The sequence below is a fragment of the Miscanthus floridulus genome, chromosome 8, assembly GCF_019320115.1.
Source record: "Miscanthus floridulus cultivar M001 chromosome 8, ASM1932011v1, whole genome shotgun sequence".
Taxonomy (NCBI): Eukaryota; Viridiplantae; Streptophyta; class Magnoliopsida; order Poales; family Poaceae; genus Miscanthus; species Miscanthus floridulus.
Window position 1 is genome coordinate 65,710,212 of NC_089587.1, and position 7,025 is coordinate 65,717,236.

Sequence of the window (7,025 nt, forward strand, 5' to 3'; positions counted from 1 at the left end):
GTCTTGAATAGTAGTTGCATAATGTTATGATATCTCTGTACTTTGTAATTATTGCAAGCAATGGAAACTAGCAGTCAAAGTTACACGTTAATGACTGTGGACGTCTTATTTATGATGGTAGGGAGTGTTCTGTTTGTGTAAGAGTTAGATAAGAATTTCTGCTCTTGCTTAAATAGATTTAGTTTGGAATGTCAAGGATAAAGAACATTAAATAGATTTAGTTTGGCCATATAACTTGAATAATAACTCTTGTTCAGTGAGTTACCATTACCACTTACCACATGCCTAATTTACTTAAATGTATAGGCAACCATGGCATGGTATGTAGTGCATGTTGGTGACATGCCTAGGATTTATCAAACCTGGGAAGATTGCTATGCTCAAGTCAATCACTACCTTGGTAATTTGCACAAAAAATACAACACAGAAGCTAAAGCTTTGAGGGCCTATTATAGTCATTGAGCCTACCTTGCAAACCATGGGCAACCGGCCTACTATGGTCTAATGAATGCAAACCATGGCCATCCGCTGGCACTAGAGATTGAAGAGAAGCCACCCGCCGGAGATGTGAAGATTAGGAGAATTGCTCCTTGGTCTTGGAAAGATGTCATGCTTTTATTTATGGCTATGGTCATCGCTTTTCTTATTTGGAAGTTGATGTAGGCTTAGTTTCGTAGAACAGTAGGTGGACTTTGTTGTATGTGGTCAATCAAACAATGAATTTGTTCTAGGTGAACATATGCTATTATTTGACTTTGTTGTATGTGGACTTATTATTAGACTTTGTATTAAACATATTATATATATGAACATATGCTATTAGTAGTTGTCTGTGGCCAAAACTAATCACGATCGTGTCACAGCCATAACTCATCATCGTCTATTACCCCATCGCCGAAGAACTAATTGACAACAAGAAGTGGCTGATATCGCTGGGACAGGAGAGCCGCATGATCCGACAAATGGTGATAGTGTCAATCAGGTCGGTGAGAATGAGCAGCCATGGACCCCGTCCAGCCTGCTCGATCTGGGTCAAAATGACCAAGATAGCCAGGTAACTTTGGTATCATGTCACTATGTAGCCACACACGCTAATCAATTGAGAGGGTCATAGCTTACTTGGTGTCTCTAGCAGGAGCCTCCACTGGCCGAGGAGCCAGAGGGTTCGGGTAGCAAGAAGGCCAGATCCAAGTGAGGCATGTCAAAGATTCCTATTGGTAGGAATGCACACTGGCTCATTACTGAGTTCGATGAATTCAGGGATCCACTCTCACCGCCTATAGCTTTGACCAAATACAAGACTATCCTCGGGTTACTTGTTAGGGACTTCATCCCGATTAAGTACAGGAAGTGGATTGGGAAAGATGATGACCGGTGGAGGGTTCCCAAAAGTGAGAAGGATTACATATGGGATGTCAAGATCCTAGAATATTTCACTTTCCCAGCCGAGTATGATAGGGAGTTAGTCAAGAAAAAAGCAAAAGAAATCATGGGGACATGCTTCAAGAATTTCAAGGGGACATTGTACAAGAATTTTGTCCTCCAAAATAAAGAGCCAGATTTTGATGGTGGATAGTTTAGCAAGCAGATGGACTTCTGGTAGAATTTCAAGGAATATAGGTTATCCGAGGAGTACTTAGAACTGAGCAGGAAGAATAAGGAGAATTCGTAGAAAGTGACGAATCCTCATCATCTTGTCTCTCATGGCTATGCCAAAAAGATGCCAGAATTTGAAGTAGAACTTCAAAAGATGGACCGCCTTGCTAAGAAAGGTGTTCAGGTTGAGACCACCGATTGGGAGCCCAGATCGGTATTATACTATATGGGGAGAAATGTACGGCACGCCGAGGATGGGAGCTTTAGCTCCTCAAATCAACCCGTGAGCGAACTCATCCAGAGGATCTCCTAGGTAACTGAGGAGGTGAGGCAAGGGACTCGCACTTCTAATAGGGAGAAAGACATGCTCACCCAAGCACTCGAAACCAAGGAGCACCCTAGTCACACTAGAGGAACCGGTGTTGTTCCTTGGAAACTAGCATTCCCCCAAGAATCTAACACTTACCGGAGCTGCTCGAGGGGTAGAGTGGAACATGAGGCAGAGTATTTGAGGAGACTAAAAGAGATGGAAGATAGAATGGAAGCATGGATTGAGGCGACCATTGAAGCACGAGTCGAGCAAATTTTGTTGTCCAAGGGGTCAGTAGTACCACAAAACCCTACTCCTAGTGCCTTTGGCCCATAGTTTAGGGGTCACAGCAGCTATGGATCGACCTCGCTCGATGAAGAAGAGGCGAATGTGCCTCATTCGGTGGATGACATCACTGAACCCATCAATGTCAGGTTGTACATCTACCAGGAATGGACAAAGGACAAGGTGGCGCTCGGCTAGGCCTGGCCCATGGGAGATGGGACAATTAATGGCTGCCCAATTCCACTAGGGTACGCTCGTGTCACCATTGATGGAATACTTGATAAGAAGTATAACAAGATACCCATTGAGTACCCCGTAGCAGAAGACAGACCGAAACTTGGTCAAAACAAGGGCTCTCAAGTCACCTGGTGCAAGCGCTTCATTAAGCTTGACCATCAATTGTCCTCTGATGATGAGGACGAATGCAAGTCTTCGCCCACCCACGATGATCACTCACCATCTCCCAACAGAGATCACTCCCCTCCTCATTCGGAGCCATCACCCCTAAGAAGACAGAGGTCTCCTTCTATTCCTCCTCGTCCAACTCCATCTTCATCAGCCCCGATAAAAGAGACTCCTCCTCCTCCTCCATCTTCATTAGTGTCAGGAAAACAGAATTCTCATCGTCATCCTCCTCCTCCTCCTTAGCCCAAAACAAGATCAAGGACATCCTCATAGTCACAGAAAAGGTCCTTGGATTCGGTTGCTAATGCTCCCAAAGTGGACCAACATAAAAAAAAGGTTGTTCAGTGGCAGCGTTACCACCTTGATGAAAGACAAATTTACAGCACACATCTAGAAGGAAGATTGTGTTAGTTTCTTCAATCTATGTGCCTCACTGCCTCTGTTTTTGTTGAAGTCCGAATTTAAAAGGCAAACATAGAATAAATACGCTACAACAAGAGATGAAGAAATACACAATAAAGATTTAAGGAACATTATGAAGTGAGTCGAAGACAACCCTGATTTAACCATGGAAGAGGCCACAAACATCTATTATGATGTACAAAGGAAGGGAACACCAGAAATGAAGTATGAAAGGGGCAATCTTTTGGTTCCCAATCATGAGTATAAAAATCTGACAACATATATGTGCCAGTTACATGAATATTACATGGCTCAAGCAACAGAGACGGACGACTTTGGTTTTGAGGTTATTATCTGTTCACCACATGTTTTCCAATATCCTAAAGAAGAGAAGTTCGATGTCGAGTGGGAGTGCTTGTTCCAGCTATACCAGAAACGCTCTCTCAATGTTCAAATGTTGACGCTATGGACTATGTAAGTACCCTACACGCACGATGTTACAATTAACTACTCTCTCAAGACACAAATTGTTAACTTTTGAGCACTTCCCATGATTTTATGTAGGTGTATAGCAAAATTTTGCATTCTAAAAAGCAAATGGGATTACATAGGCTTCTTGGACCCCATGCGAGTCAATGAGAGGACATGTCTAGGCCTCTATGGATGTGACGTGGAAGACCTAAAACAGAGATTGATTGTTGTTTTCGATGAATTCATGATGAAGAAGAAAACCCACATACTTCTAGTCTACAACTACGAGTATGTGTTCTCGACTTTTAATTTTATGCTTCTTTTTTCGTTAAGATTATTCAATAATTAGGATTCTATGATTGTAGCAACCATTTCATCTTCATTTGTGTTAATCTTGCCAAAAATCTACTCAAGGTGTGGGACTCAAAGAAAAAACTATTTCATCATCTGAATTCACTGGTGACAGTGCTGAATTAGTAAGCGATCCTAATAAGTATTATTTTCTAATCACACATACCGCTTTCTAATATTTCTCCTTTTAATGTTGCTCAGTGTCCAAAGAAGACATATCGGTGGAACGCCGGTCCCATTCAAGGTTGTCGAAATGGAGGGAAAGTACCTATCATAGCCGGTGGGAAACAATGAATGCGGGGTTTATGTAATATGGGCAATGCTTCGCTACATCGGCGGGAAATCAGAAGAAGCCAATAAGTTGGTGTGTATAATCTCTATTTCATTTATGTCTGTTAATAATTCAACAAAATGATTTACTGTTCCTCTTTGGATATCATCTTTTTTGAACGACAGCGCAAGAAATTTAAGCATGAAAGGCTGCTAGATATGGAGATCGCCGCACTACAATCGAAGCTGGCAAAATTCATCTTTGTCGAGGTATTGGAAAAAGATGGAGTATTTTCCATTGCACAATCCGTGAAGTACAAGGACCAGTATGGCCCAGAGCGGCTCACCAGATTATTGTAGGAAGTCCGAGAAGCATGTGTGAAGTCCAAGAACATTTCTTTTTTATTTTGAGGGATTGAGATGTGGATAAGAACATTTGAATTGTAATCGTAACATTTGTAATGTTTAATATTGATGGATCTATCGTTTACGTAGCGTATATAAAGAGAAACCCGATTCCACAAAAAATATAAATTAAAATAAATTATAAAACAATAAAATACGAATGGGCCATCACTGTCGGTTAGCAACAAACTGATAGTGTTGTCGTAACCATCACTACCGATTAGAAGCAAACCAACAGTGTTGTCTTGCTCAACACTGCCGGCTTGAACCAACACTGATAGTTACAAGAACACTTTCGGTTTGATCCATGAACCGACACTGATATTTACTAGAACACTACCGGTTTGATCCATGAACTGATAGTATAGGCTTGCTCAACACTGCTGGCTTGAGCCAAGAACCGACACTCTTAAAGCAACCATCACTGTCGGTTGGCACTACAAACCGATAGTGTTGTTCAACTGGACACTGCTGGGTGAAGCCAGGAACCGACACTGTTTCCTATAGATAAGTGTCGGTTTTTAAGGACCGGCAGTGATGTCAACCCCCCATCACTGTCGGTATGCCACTGTCGGTTCAAAATCCGGTAGTGAAGTGGGTTTTTGAACCGGCAGTGTTGTCCAGATCTGGGGTTGTGTAGTCTACGGATGATCACAATCATTATGAAATATATATTTTTAGTTTATCTCAGTTTGGAGATCACATGCATAGATAGAACACACAATGATTTTTAGTTGTTCGGGTCAAATCATCCTATGTTTGACTAAATTTGTGGAGAAGAACAATTGTATTTATAATATCAAAGGAGACTTACTGTATACACAGAGAACAGACTTTTAGTTCAGCACATTAGCATCGGCTAGAATTGGGTCCGTGACTAATGTGAGCATTAGTTCCAGTTCCAAGTTTCTTGGGCGTTGGAGGACCTTTAGTCCCGGATGAAAACACCAACCCGGACCAAAGTGTCTTGACCATTTAGTTCCGGTTGGTGTTATCAACCGAGACTAAAGGTTCTCTGATGGGTTAATTAAAAAGGAAAGCATCCCATTTAGAGTCACATGTGTTGTGTTGGTGGGCTAAAAAGGTATGTGTGAGACAATGCATGAGGTCTCGGGTACAAATCCCTTGAGGCACAAGGGTGGAAGATATTATTTTTTTACTCTTGGAGGAATAAATTTTTTATTTTTTACTCTCAGAGGAATATTTTTTTACACTCAGGAGAGCTTTAGTTCAGGTTTAAAGCAACCAGGACTAAAGAGTCATGCCCGGATTTCTAGTCCCGGGTCAGGGTCCTTTGCCAACCGGGATTGAAGTCACATTTTCTACTAGTGACATTATACCTTATGAAATATATTTTCTTAATTCACATTTTTTATGTGATAGATGTTAATATTTTTCCTACCAATTTTATCGAACATAAGATGGTTTTACACTACTACAAAATTGATTTTATGAGATATCCTTTTATATTTATGGAGACAGTCAAAATATATCCTTGTCCACCTCCTAAAATTAATTAAGTGATAACAGTCGGTCTGAGGGAACCACCCTTCCTCTCCCCCACCACGATCCAGCGGGGGCAAGGTGGATTCAAGGGTAGATCCAGTGGGCAAGAGGGTGGGGTCAGATCCATTAGTGGTGGGGGCAACCCAACGACTAGAAGCCACAGCCGCTATCCTTGATTTCTAGATCCGACTGCCTTCCGGACGGCCTCCTGGTCCACGATGCTAGAGGCCTATGACATGAAGGACAAAGCAACGAGAAGCCAGCCATAGGGACATGCCCAATGGCTCTGTGTTCTATGATGTCAACGGGTGCCTCCAGGGCTGAGGCACAAGTGCACACAGGTAGGGTTCAAGGGGGAACTTGATGACCTAGATGAAGACAAGGAGTAAAGGGAGAGGTGGTGGTGTGGAGAGCAGTGGCGGAACCATGTTGGGACCATAGAGGACCGTGCCCTCTGCCCCCATCCCTCTTGCAACAATGAAAATCCTGAAGTGCACATGTGATTCTATAGAAATTTTCTTTCTAAACATCTGGCATTCTCCTCAACATGTGCGAATCGTGGTCGCGGCTAGTGGTTGGGCCAGCCTGTGCAACAACACATGGCTTTTTGCTCTCACTCCATTGCCTCTGCGTATAGGTATGATTGCTTCTTTTCTTCTAGAGTTCATGTAGCTCTTTAATCCACTAGATTCATAGGCTTCGCATATTAGAAGTGGTAGATTGAGTGACGATCTTACTATTACTAATTAGAGACCCCAACGGAGACACCACATTAACTCACACCAGATGCGCTTGGAAAAAAAGATAAATTCAAGAAATTCTCACAATAATCAGAAATATCTAGCCTTTAATTTGGTGGACTCTAATTATCATCTCCGATAATAGCCATTGGATCTGTTGTAATTTTTTTTAAAAAAAATTACCCACCATTGCTATAATAAAAAATACTTAAAGTAACCCCTAATTTTGCATATAAATTACACACCTCTGCCATTACGAAAGATAATTCAAAATAGCCCCCTAA